This window comes from Plecotus auritus (assembly GCF_963455305.1).
Source record: "Plecotus auritus genome assembly, chromosome: 5".
Lineage (NCBI taxonomy): Eukaryota > Metazoa > Chordata > Mammalia > Chiroptera > Vespertilionidae > Plecotus > Plecotus auritus.
Genome location: NC_137776.1, coordinates 98,349,919 through 98,362,192, shown reverse-complemented (window position 1 = coordinate 98,362,192; position 12,274 = coordinate 98,349,919). Strand labels below are relative to the sequence as shown.

General features: G+C 43.5%; 1 protein-coding gene across 5 annotated transcripts in view; it reads left to right on the top strand.

Moving 5' to 3' along the window:
• The window catches only part of MAP3K2 (mitogen-activated protein kinase kinase kinase 2), a 112,442-nt gene that overhangs the window by 32,991 nt on the left and 67,177 nt on the right, over positions 1–12,274 (top strand). For 3 of the 5 annotated variants that reach the window (XM_080670481.1, XM_080670478.1, XM_080670480.1), the window contains one exon: positions 9,557–9,690. The exons of the other annotated variants lie outside the window; for them this stretch is intronic. The gene's annotated coding sequence lies outside the window, so the exon portion shown is untranslated. The remainder of the gene's footprint in view (positions 1–9,556; positions 9,691–12,274) is intronic. 5 annotated transcript variants of the gene reach the window in all.

Genomic DNA, 12,274 nt, shown 5'->3' with positions numbered 1-12,274 from the left:
TATGGGACTTTCTTCCTGGCACTGGAACCCTGGGTTGAGGGGTCTGGTGTAGGGCTGGGATCCCTTGCTGCTCACATGGACTTCCACAACCAAGATATCCCTCCCATTTTAAAAAACACACGCCATATGTGCATATCATTTCATGCCTCCACCCCTCCTACTGGTCTCAATATGGCTTCTTTAATTCTCTAGTTGTAGGACTTCTGTTCATCCAGATTTCAGGTGGTTCTAAATGATGGTGGTTTTGTGGTTTAATTGTAATTTTGATGTGGTTGATGGAGAGAGTGTGAGCGCTTGTTTACCTGTGCTGCCATCTTTTTTTTTTTTTTTTTTGGTTGATCTCTTCCCTCTGAACTTCTACAATCTGTTCTGTGCTTCTATGTCTCTGGATCTATTTTTTTATTTCATTAGATTCCACATATGAGGTCATATTATATTTATCTTTCTCTGATTGGGTTATTTCGCTTAGCATAATGCTCTCCAGGTAAATCCATGTTGTTGCAAATAGTAAGTGTTTCTTTATTTTTTATAGCTGCATAATATTCCATTGTGTAAATGTATCACAGGTGTTTTATCCTCTCATTTGCTGATGGGCACTTGGGCTGTTTCCAAATCTTAGCTCTATTGTAAATTGTGCCGCTATGAACATAGGGGTGCATATATTCATTCTGATTGATGTTTCAGGTTTCTTAGGATATATTCCTAGCAGTGGGATCACTGGGTCAAATGGGAGTTCCATTTTCCACAGTGGCTGCACCAGTCTGCATTCCCACCAGCAGCGCACAAGTGTTCCTTTTTCTCCACATCCTCACCAGCACTTGTCATTTGTTGAGTTGTTGATTTGTTGATGATGGCCATTCTGACAGGTGTGAGGTGATACCTCACTATTTGATTTGCATCTCTTGAATGATTAGTGACTCTGAGCATTTTTTCATATGTCTCTTGGCCTTCTGTATGTCCACTTTGGAGAAGTGTCTATTTAGGTCCTTTGTCTATTTTAAAATCAGGTTGTCTTTTGTTAAGTTGTATGAGTTCCTTACATATTTTGGAAATTACCCCTTATTGGGTGTATCACTGGCAAATATGTTCTCCCATGCAGTGGGCTCTATTGTCCTGTTCTGTTCCATTGATCTATATGCCTGTTCTTGTGCCAGCACCAGGCTATTTGAGTTTAGTGGCTTTGTAGCATAACTTGATATCTGGTATTGTGATCCCTCTAACTTTGTTCTTCTTTCTCAATATTGCTGCAGCTATTTGGGATCTTTTTTGGTTTCATGTAAATTTTTGGACTTTTTGTTCTAGATCTTTGAAATACGCCATTGGTATTTTTTTTTTTTAAATAAATCTTTATTCAGATTATTACAATTATTTCTCCTTTTTCCCCCCATAGCTCCCCTCCACCCCTTTCCCACCCCACCTTCTGCCCTTACCCCCCCCCACTGTCCTCATCCATAGGTGTATGATTTTTGTCCATTCTCTTCATGAACCCCCCATACCCCTTTCCCCCTGAGAATTATCAGTCCACTCCCTTTCTATGCCCCTGATTCTATTATATTCACCAGATTATTCTGCTCCTCAGGTTTTTAAATTCACTTGATTTTTAGGTTCGCTTGTTGATAGATATGTATTTGTTGTTCATAATTTTTCTCTTTACTTTTTTCTTCTTCCTCTTCTTTAAGAATACCTTTCAGCATTTCATATAATACTGGTTTGGTGGTGATGAACTCCTTCAGCTTTTTCTTATCTGTGAAGCTCTTTATCTGCCCTTCAATTCTGAATGATAGCTTTGCTGGGTAGAGTAATCTTGGTTGTAGGTTCTTGCTATTCATCACATTGAAAATTTCTTGCCACTCCCGTCTGGCCTGCATAGTTTCTGTTGAGAAGTCAGCTGACAGTCGTATGGGTGCTCCCTTGTAGGTAATTAACTGTTTTTCTCTTGCTGCTTTTAATATTCTCTCTTTGTCTTTTGCTCTTGGCATTTTAATTATGATGTGTCTTGGTGTGGTCCTCTTTGGATTCCTTTTGTTTGGGGTTCCTGGACTTGTAAGTCTATTTCTTTCACCAGGTGGGGGAAGTTTTCGGTCATTATTTCTTCAAATAGGTTTTCAGTATCTTGCTCTCTCTCTTCTTCTGGCACCCCCATAATTCTGATGTTGGTACGCTTGAAGTTGTCCCAGAGTCTTCTTACATTATCTTCAACTTTTTGGATTTTTTTTTTTTTTGCTTTTTGCTTTTTCGGTTGAGTGTTTTTTGCTTCTTTGTATTTCAATTCTTTGACTTGATTCTTGTGTTCCTCTATTCTGTTTCTGGGTCTCTGTATAATATTTTTTATTTCAGTCAGTGTATGTTTAATTTCTAGTTGGTCCTTTTTCATATCTTCGAGGGTCTCGTTATATTTATCGGCCTTTTCTAGGATATTCTTAAAAAGTCTTATAACCGTGGTTTTGAATTCTATATCCAGTCGTTTGTTTTCCTCCATTTCTTTCGTTTGTGATCTGATTCTTTGACCCCGCATTTTCACTGATTCCCTGAGTTGGTAAGGTAGAAATTTGTGCTAGGTTTCCAATATGGCCCAGTGGGTCTGCTTCCCCAGTTAACCTGAGGTGGACACTCTTGGTGCACCCCTTTGTGGACTGTGTGTACAGCCTTGTTGTAATTAAGTCTTTATTGTTGTTGGTATCACTGGGAAGAATTGACCTCCGGGCCAGTTGGCTGTAAGGATCAGCTGTGTCTATGCTGGGAGAAGCCCGGTGCTGGAGACAGCCCTATAGGATTAGACTTGCCAAATTGCAATAGCCTCTGTGCTCAGCTTGGATGGGGTGGAGTCTCAGTCTTGGCTTCCTGTCAGCCTTGCCCTTGCGCGCATGTGCGCTTTCAGTCCTCCGCCTTCCCCAGCTCGAGTCTCCGCCTGAGAGTCTAGACTCCCCCCACAAGAGCGTGGGTCCCCAGGGGCTCGCCTGGAACTGGGGTTCACTGCAGTCAGAACTGGGGCACAGTGCCGTCAGGAGCCTCTGACTCCCCTCCACCAGGGAAAGCCCGCGGCAACCTCCGCAGCCCTTGTGCGCACCAGCGCGAGCGCGCTTTCAGTCCTCCGCCTTCCCCGGCTCCGGAGTCTCCGCCCGAGAGTCCAGACTCCCCCCACAAGAGCGTGGGTCCCCAGGGGCTCGCCTGGAACTGGGGTTCACTGCAGTCAGAACTGTGGCTCAGTGTAGTCAGAATCCTCTGACTCCCCTCCACTAGGGAAAGCCTGTGGCAACCCCCGCAGCCTTTGTGCGCACTGGCCCGCGTGCGCCTTCAGACTTCTGCCTTTCCCAGCTCGAGTCTCCGCCCGAGAGTCCAGACTCCCCCCGTAAGAGCGTGGGTCCCCAGGGGTTCGCCCGGAACTGGGGTTCAGTGCAGTCAGAACTGGGGTTCAGTGCGGTCAGAGGCTTCCTTCCCCCTTCCGCTAGAGGAAGTCAGCCAGGCTCTCAGCCGCCCTTCCTCTCTGCGCGCACAAAGCCCCTTTGCCGTACCTCCAATTCTCTGTGAGCTTTTCTCCTTCCTTCTAGTTGTAGAATTTTCACTCAGCCTGCTTTCCTGTGGTTCTGGATGGTGTCCGTTCTGTCTTTTAGTTGTAGTTTTGAAATTGTTGTGCGAGGCAGCAGTTTAGGTGTTTACCTATGCCGCCATCTTGGTTTCTCCCACGCCATTGGTATTTTAATAGTGATTGCATTAAATCTATAGATTGCTTTGGCTAGTATGGACATTTTATGATGTTGATTCTACCAACCCATGAACACAGTAAATTCTTCTACTTATTTATATCTTCCTGTATCTCTTTTTTCAACATCCTATAATTTTTCGAGTATAGGTCTTTTACTTCCTTGGTTAAGTTTATTCCTAAGTATCATAATTTTTTTTGTTGCAATGGCAAATGGGATTATTTGTTTAGTTTCTCTTTCTGATAATTCATTATTGGTGTATAAAAATGCCATAGATTTCTGGCTGTTAATTTTGTATACTGCTGTGTTCCTGAATTCACTTACTAAATGTAGTATATTTTTTATGGAGTCTTTAGCATTTTCTTTGTACGGTATCTTGTCATCTGTGAATAATGAGTTTTACTTCCTCCTTTCCAATTTGGATTCCTTTTATTTATTTTTTTTGTCTGATCACTATGGCTAGGACTTCCAGTACTATGTTGAACAAGAGTGGTGAAAGTGGGTATGCCTGTCTTGTTCCTGTTCTTAGGGGAAATGGTTTCAGTTTTTGCCCATTGAGTATGATGTTAGCTATAAGTTTGTCACATACGGCTTTTATTATGTTGAGATATGATCCCTCTGTTCCCACTTTGCTGAGAGTTTTTATTAAAAAAAGGGTGTTGGACGAGGGCTTTTGTTTTATGGAATTTTTTGATTACTGCTTCAATTTCATCCCTTATTTATAGGCCTATTCAGGTTTTCTGATTCTTTCTGTTTCAGTTTCAGGAGATTGTATTTTTCTAGGAATTGGTCCATTTCATCCACATTGTCCAGCTTGTTGGCATATGGCTGTTCATAGTATTTTTTTATGATCTTTTGTATTTCTGTGGTGAAAGTTGTTGCCTCACCTCTTTCGTTTCTGATTTTAATTACTTGTGTCTTCTCTCTTTGTTTCTTGATGAGTCTGGCTAATGGTTTATCAATCTTGTTTATCTTTTCAAAGAACCAGCTCTTGGTTTCATAGACTTTTTGTATTATTTTTTTAGTCTATGACCAATTAAATTATAGAACAATCAATCTAGATAATCATCTGAAGACTAATTGAACATAAGTCCTATCACTAAAAATATAAAGAAGCCATGTTGAGATTGATAGGAGGAGCAGAGATGTGAAATGGGCTGGTCACACACCCATAGGTGGTGATTGAGAAATTGGAGGGATATTTCAGCTGCAGAGGTTGCCCTAAGGAGTGAGAGTGTCTTAGCCCCACGCTGGGCTTCCCAGCTTGGAACACCAGTGCCGGGAAGAGGAGCCCACATGACTTCTAGCTATGAAAACTAGTGGGGATTCTTTTTGTCCTGGTAAGGCTAAAAACTGCTGGAAACCCAGGTGTCCTTTTTTAAAATATATATATTTTTTATTGATTTCAAAAAGGAAAGGAAAGAGGGAGAGACTGTGAATGGCCATAGAAACATCAATGATGAGACTCACTGATCGTCTGCCTCCCGCACACCCCACACTGAGGATTGAGCCTGCAACCTGTGCATGTGCCCTGACCAGGAATCGAACCCTGACCTCCTGGTTCATAGGTCAGTGCTCAACCACTGAGCCATACCAGCCAGGCCCCGGTGTCCTTTTAAAGAACCAGCATATAAACTCTCACTTGCAGGCAGTCACCTTGGATTCCAATAGATGACAGTGATTCGGGGTCATCAGAGACATACAGGGAGAAATTGCTCTGTGTGGCTTCAGAGCAAGGGCTGGAGGGATGGCCAACATTGACTTTCTTCCTGCATGGCTGACAGGTACCATCGTTTTTGTGTTGAGCCTCTCCCACACACAGCCAAATCTGGATCTGCATTAGCCTAGTGACCTCTACTAGCTCCACCCTGGTGACTCCCTTATATCCAGCCCTACCCAACTCAGCCTGAAGCTCTTCTGGTGTCAGCCAGCCTTGCCCCATGTTACAGTCTTTCTTTAAAAACTCTAGATGGATTTTGTCAAGCTCAGGTGGGGGAGGAGTGCCAGAGACATACAGGGAGAAACAGAATTGTTTGGCTTCAGGGCAAGGGGTAGAGGGATCTACCAGATAAAGAGTTCAGAATACCGCCATATTCCCTGTGGTGAGCCCTCCCACAAAGAGACCAAATCTGAATCTGCATTATCTTGGTGGACTCTACCAGCTTTACCCTGATGACTCCCTGAGAGCCCACCCCATTGCAAAGTTCCACTGGCACTAGGCTGATGTTGGGGAGCACACCAGACTTGGTTGGAAAGTTTGTAAGGAGGACATTGTGAGAAAAGGGAAGTGTGTGGAAGGCCGACTGCCCTGTTTATAGGAATTCCGACTTCGGGGAGTGTTGAAGGCAGCACCCCTAATTATTCCTTGAACTTTCCAACCAAGTCTCATGTGCTCCCCAACAGGTGGATGGCTGTCAGCCTCGGTGTACCCTGAGACTTTTGTGAAATGGCCTCAGGCCCAGCACTGGTGCCAAATCTGAATCTGTATTAACCTGGTGATACCACTCATTCTACTCTTTAGACTCCCTAAGACCTGCCTAACCCAACTTGCATACTGCCTAAGGCTCTGTCAGCGGCTGAGCCTTATGGGCAGCCAGCAGGTGGCAGCGGATCTCAGGTGCCTTGGCTTTCTGCTGACCTTCCCAAGGCCCAGTGATAGTGGCAGCCAGCCTCAGTTCGCAGTATGGCCCTTGCCATGAGGATCCAGGCCCAGCACAGTCAGCTAACAACAGCAGATCACTTTGTAGCTAATAACAGGTAGCCCCAGGCCAGTCACAGGTAACATCTTAACATTGAGCTGCAACAAAGACCCTCCCGAGAGGCCCCAGAACCAACACACCCAGTGGTCAGCTTCAGACAACAGAGCACCTCCAGATTAGCTCCACAAGTGGCACACCCAAAGGGTTGCTCTCAGTAGACACCAGACCCCACTGGGATGAATCCTGCGTCATGGGGTCAGCCCCTGCAGAGCAGCTCATATGCTCTGCTTGTGGTCACACCCAACCAGCTTTAGGGTCAGTCTCTCCCACTGATGTGCCAACAGCAATCAGGGCTCAACTACTAAAACATGAGTGCACACACAACCCATACAAAGGACACTTCTGGAGCACCCAAATCAAGTGATCAGGGAGACTGCATCACTGGGCCCCACAGGACACCTACTACATAATGCCACTCTTCCAAGACTGGCAGATGTAACAGATCTAATACATAGAAACAAACACTGAAAGACAGCCAAATTGGGGAGACAAAGAAACATGCCCAAATGAGAAATTTCCAGACAAAGAACTAAATGAAATGATGGCAAGCAATCTACCAGAGACAGAGTTCAAAATACTGGTAGTAAGGGTACTCAAAGAACTGAAGGGAAGAATAGATGAACTCAGTGAGAACTTCAAGGTAGTAAGCATAAGAAACCATAAAAAAGAACCAGTCAGAAATGAAGAATAAAAGAATTGAAATGAATACTCTGGGGGGAATCAACATTACATTAGATCCGTGGTCAGCAAACTGCGGCTCGCGAGCCACATGCGGCTCTTTGGCCCCTTGAGTGTGGCTCTTCCACAAAATACCATGGCCTGGACGAGTCTATTTTGAAGAAGTGGCGTTAGAAGTTTAAGTTTAAAGAATTTGGCTCTCAAAAGAAATTTCAATCGTTGTACTGTTGATATTTGGCTCTGTTGACTAATGAGTTTGCCGACCACTGAAGCAGAGGATCGAATCAGTGATTTGGATGACAAGGTAGAAAACACCCAACCAGAGAGCAAAAAGCAAAAATTTTTTTAAATGAGGATAATTTTAGGGACCTCTGGGACATTAAGCATAACAACGTTCACATTAGAGGAGTAACAGAAGAATAGAAGAGAGCAAAGGATTGTGAACCTATTTGAAGAAGTAATGACTGAAAACTTCCCTAACCTGGTTAAGGAAAAACACATACAAGTCCAGGAATCACAGGGAGTCTCAAACAGGTTGAACCTCAAAGGCCCCAAGGCACATCATAATTGCCCTGGCTGATTAGAGCATGGGCCCATGGACTGAAGCATCATCATGGGTTCGATTCTGGTCAAGGGCATGTGCCTTGATTGCCAGCAACCAGTTATGTCTCTCTTACATTGATGTTCTCTCTCTCTCCCTTCCTCTCTCCCTCCCTCCCTCCTCTTTCCCCTCTTCTCTCTCTGAAAATCAATGGAAAAATATCCTTGGTTGAGGATTAAAATTAAAAAAGACACATCATAATTAAAATGGCAAAGGTTAAAGACAAAGTGAGAACCTTAAAAGCAGCAAGAGTAAGATAGTTACCTACAAGGAAGCTCCCATAAGACTGTCAGCTGATTTCTCAATAGAAACATTTCAGTCCAGAAGAGATTGGAAAAAAATGTTAAAAGTGATGAAAATCAAGGTCCTACAACCAAAACTACTCAACAATAAAGGCTGCCATGTAAAAGTGAAAGAGAATTAAAGCTTCCAGACAAGAAAAGACTGAAGAAGTTCTAACCACCAAATCAAAATTACAGAAATGTTAAAGGGACTTCATTAAGAAGAAATAAAAGGAAAGGAACATAAATCTATATATATAAAAGCCCAGTGACCGAATGGCGGAATGACCAGATCAGCCAGTCGCTATGACACGCACTGACCACCAGGGAGCAGACGCTCAATGCAGGAGCTGCCCCCTGGTGGTCAGTGTGCTCCCACAGTGGCCGCTAGTAGGCCCAGGGTGAGGCTGAGTCTCTGCACCTATCAAATACCTGAGATGATCCAGACTCTGGCCTGACCCCACCAGCTGATACAGGCCCTCTAAGGTGTATTCTAGAAAGGGCATGGGGAGTTGGCATAGGCAGATGGCAAGAGAGGACATGACTGTGGACCCCCTGGGGAGGTTGTCTTGATGGCTGAGGATCCTGGAGCACAGCTGCCCTGAACATCCCCGATGGTGTCACCGACCTGGCATCACACATCAAGGACATTCACCGAGTGGCTTTGGGGTGCAAAGCTCTCCGCCAGGTTCCTCCAGGAAACAGAACACACCTTTACCCAAGACATTACCCCAAAATATCAGCTCAGACTAATTTCCTCATTCAGCAGCTGCTCAGTTGACTGGGATGAACGGCACTCCCACAGTGGGCTGATCCCTGCAGGCCACGCCCCCCACCAGTGCACGAATTCGTGCACTGGGCCTCTAGTATGAATAATAAAATGGCAATAACTACATACCTATCAATATCATTTTAAATGTAAATGGATTAAGTGTAGTCAAAATATGTAGGGTAGGCCAATGTGGCTCAGTGGTTGAGCTTCAACCTGTGAACCAGGAGGTTAGGGTTCAATTCCTGGTCAGGGCACATGCCCTGGTTGCAGGCTTGGTCCCCAGTACCAAGATTATTATATAGGATGTCAAATAACATTAATTGGTTACCTCCCCCATGCACCCCAACCGAGGTCAGAGATCAAGCCTGTAACTGAGGTATGTGTCTTTGACTGGAATCGAACCCGTGACCCTTCAATCTGTGGACTGAAGCTCTATCCACTGAGCCAAACCGGCTAAGGCGAATTTTTACTTTTTAGCTCTTATAAATAATGCCACATCCAATGTTAGTGCACACATTTTTTTGTGTGTTTATATATTTTCAGTTCTCTTTGGTATTTACCTAGCAGTGGAAATATTGATTCAGATGCTACCAGTTTCTCCGCATCTTCACCAGCATTTCTCACTGTCATTTTGATTATAGCCATCCTAGTGGATGTGAAGTGGTATATCATTGTGTTTTAATTAGCATTCCCCTAATGACTGATGGTATTAAGCATCTTATCAAGTGCTAATTGGCCATTTTTATTTTATATTTTTATTACAGGACCAAGAGCATTTCTGACCTAGCAGGGCTGTGATCACAGAAAAGAAGGAGGCCAAAGCTGTGGGAACCCTTGTTATTAGGTCAGAATTCTGACCCTGAAGGATGGGAAAAACAGATTGAGCTGACCTTGACAGGTAGGGAAGACAGGAGTGTAAGCTCTGAAGCAAGGAAGGGCGGACAGTAGAAACCATCTGCAGAGGCAGCGTAGGACTGTGTTTCTGAACTCCATCATGCCTTGCGCTTCCCTTCCTGACTTTGCTAGCTGCCGGCCTTGCTTAGGCAGGTTACAGAGAACTGTGAACTCCCATGCAGCACAGAAGGCTTGCCTGACCCTTGTGCTAAGAGGCTTCCTAACCCTTAGCTTGGCTTCTCCCTGCAGTCCCTAAAGGTGGCCCCAGCCCTAGTGCTGAGTCTTTGCTCAAATAAAGCAATGCTGCCAAACCATAGAGTGGACACTTTCCAAAACCACCTTGCCCAACCGTTTCTAGTAATTCTCCACTCCCCCTCCCCACCTATCATTTCCCTACTGCCTTTTCTTCCCCCTTTTTATATCATTGTCCTTTTTTTTGCTCCCCAGATGCTGTCCTTTTAAAAACTCAGCTGAATTGGCCATTTTTATATCTTCTTTGGAGCAATGTCTATTGAAAGCTTTGCCCATTTTGTAATTGGCATAGTTATCTTGTTGGGCAGTAATAGTTCTTTGTGTATTCTATATACCAGACCCTTGTCAGATGTATGATTTGCAAATACTTTTCTCATTCTGTAGGTTGTCTTTTTACTATTTTTGTTTAATTGTGATGAAGTCTGGTTTATTTTTTTCATTTGTGTGCAACTGATGGTCATTGGGGCCAATTCAGTGCTAACAGAAATCCTTAATTTGGGGTGTGGTGATGAAGGAGATTTTATTCATTGCAAACAGCTCGATTGTGATACAGAACAGCCATGAGAACAGGTCAGTTGTGTTACAGTTCAGTTAAGAGTCAGCATTGCTGTGGAACAGCAGCGTTGTGATGCAGCCTCTATGGCAAGGCCCCTCTGTGGGTAGACAGCCCTGGTCTGTTTCACCTGCTCCAGTCTGCTCTGCCCTGCTCAGGTCTGCTTCTCTGTGCTCTGGAGAGATGTCTTTGGTGCTTCAGTTCTATCTCCAGCCTGGGAAACAATCTTTAGTAGTCTGGAAAAAGGAAAATGCACTCCTAGAGCCAGAGGGGAGCTGATTTAAATAGACAGAAGTCCCTGCTCCTGGTCCCTCTTGCAGATCACAACACCAAATCCTCACCAAATCCCCATAGTTTGATTGGTCCAAATAGCACTGTCCTAATTAGTCAGAATGGAGCTGCACTAATTGGTCAGTGGAGATGCTGATGAGGTGGGAATATAGATGAGCAGCTCTAATTGGATGAGGAAAGCCTCAGTCCTGTTGGTTGAAATACAATTCCAGGAACTCCTTTATAAGGGCTGGCTCAGGTGGCAGAAAACTTGGCTGTGCTTTTGATGTTACTTTTAAGAAATTATTGCCTATATCCATAGCTTTGCCTTTTCCAAAATGTCATACAGTTGGAATCATACCGTAGCCTTTTCATACTCACTTCTTTCACAGCAATATGCATTTAAGGTTTCTCCATGTCTTTTCACAGCTTGATAGCCCACTCCTTTTTGGCACTAAATATTCAATTGTCTGGGTGTACCATAATTTGTTCATCCATTCACATATTGAAGGTCATCTTGGTTGCTTCCAAATTTTGGCAATTATAAATAAAACTGCTCTAAACAAAAAAAAATTATTGCCTAATCCAAGGTCATGAAGAGTTACACCTCTGTTCCCTTCTAAGAGTTTTATGAATTTAGCATTTCTATTTAGGTCTTTGATCCATTTTGAATTAATTTTCACATATTGTGTGAGGTCCAGGTCCAACTGTATGTTTTGGTATGTGAATATCTACTTGTCCAGCACTATTGAAGACTTATTTATCCATTGTCTTGACACCCTTATGAAAAATCATTTGACCATAGATGTTGGGGTTTATTTTTGGACTCTCAAGTCTGTTCCACCGGTCTCTATCTTTATTTCAGTACCCACACTGTTTTGATTGCTATAGCTTTGTAGTAAGTTTTGAAATTAGGAAGTGTGAATCTTCCAACTTTTTCCCCCTCCAAAATACTGGATTGAGCCTGCAACCCGGGCATGTGCCCTTGACTGGAATCGAACCCGGGACCCTTCAGTCTGCAGGTCGACGCTCTATCCACTGAGCCAAACCAGATAAGGCTCAAAATAATTTTTATACTATGTTCTTTTTAATTTTAAATCCTCTCTCGAGGATATATTCATTGATTTAGAAAGAGAGAAAGAAAGGGAAGTATCAATGTGAGAGGGAAACATCAATCTGTTGCCTCCTGTACTTGCCCCAATCCGGAGATCGAACCCGCAACCTTTTGGTGTACAGGACGGTACTCCAACCAACTGAGCCACCCAGCTACATATACTATATTCTTTGTTGTCTGCTTTTAGTATACCCACTCCAGATATCTTTTGGTACTATATGCATGGTATAGCTTTTCCTTTTTTTTTTCTCTCAACCTATTTTGCCTTTGAATCTAAAGTGTTTCTGTGGTAGATAGCATATAGTAGGACCATGCTTTTTTTTTTAAATCTATTCTGCTCATGTCTGCTTTTTAAATGGTTTGTTCATTCCATGTATATTCAATGTAATTACACATAAG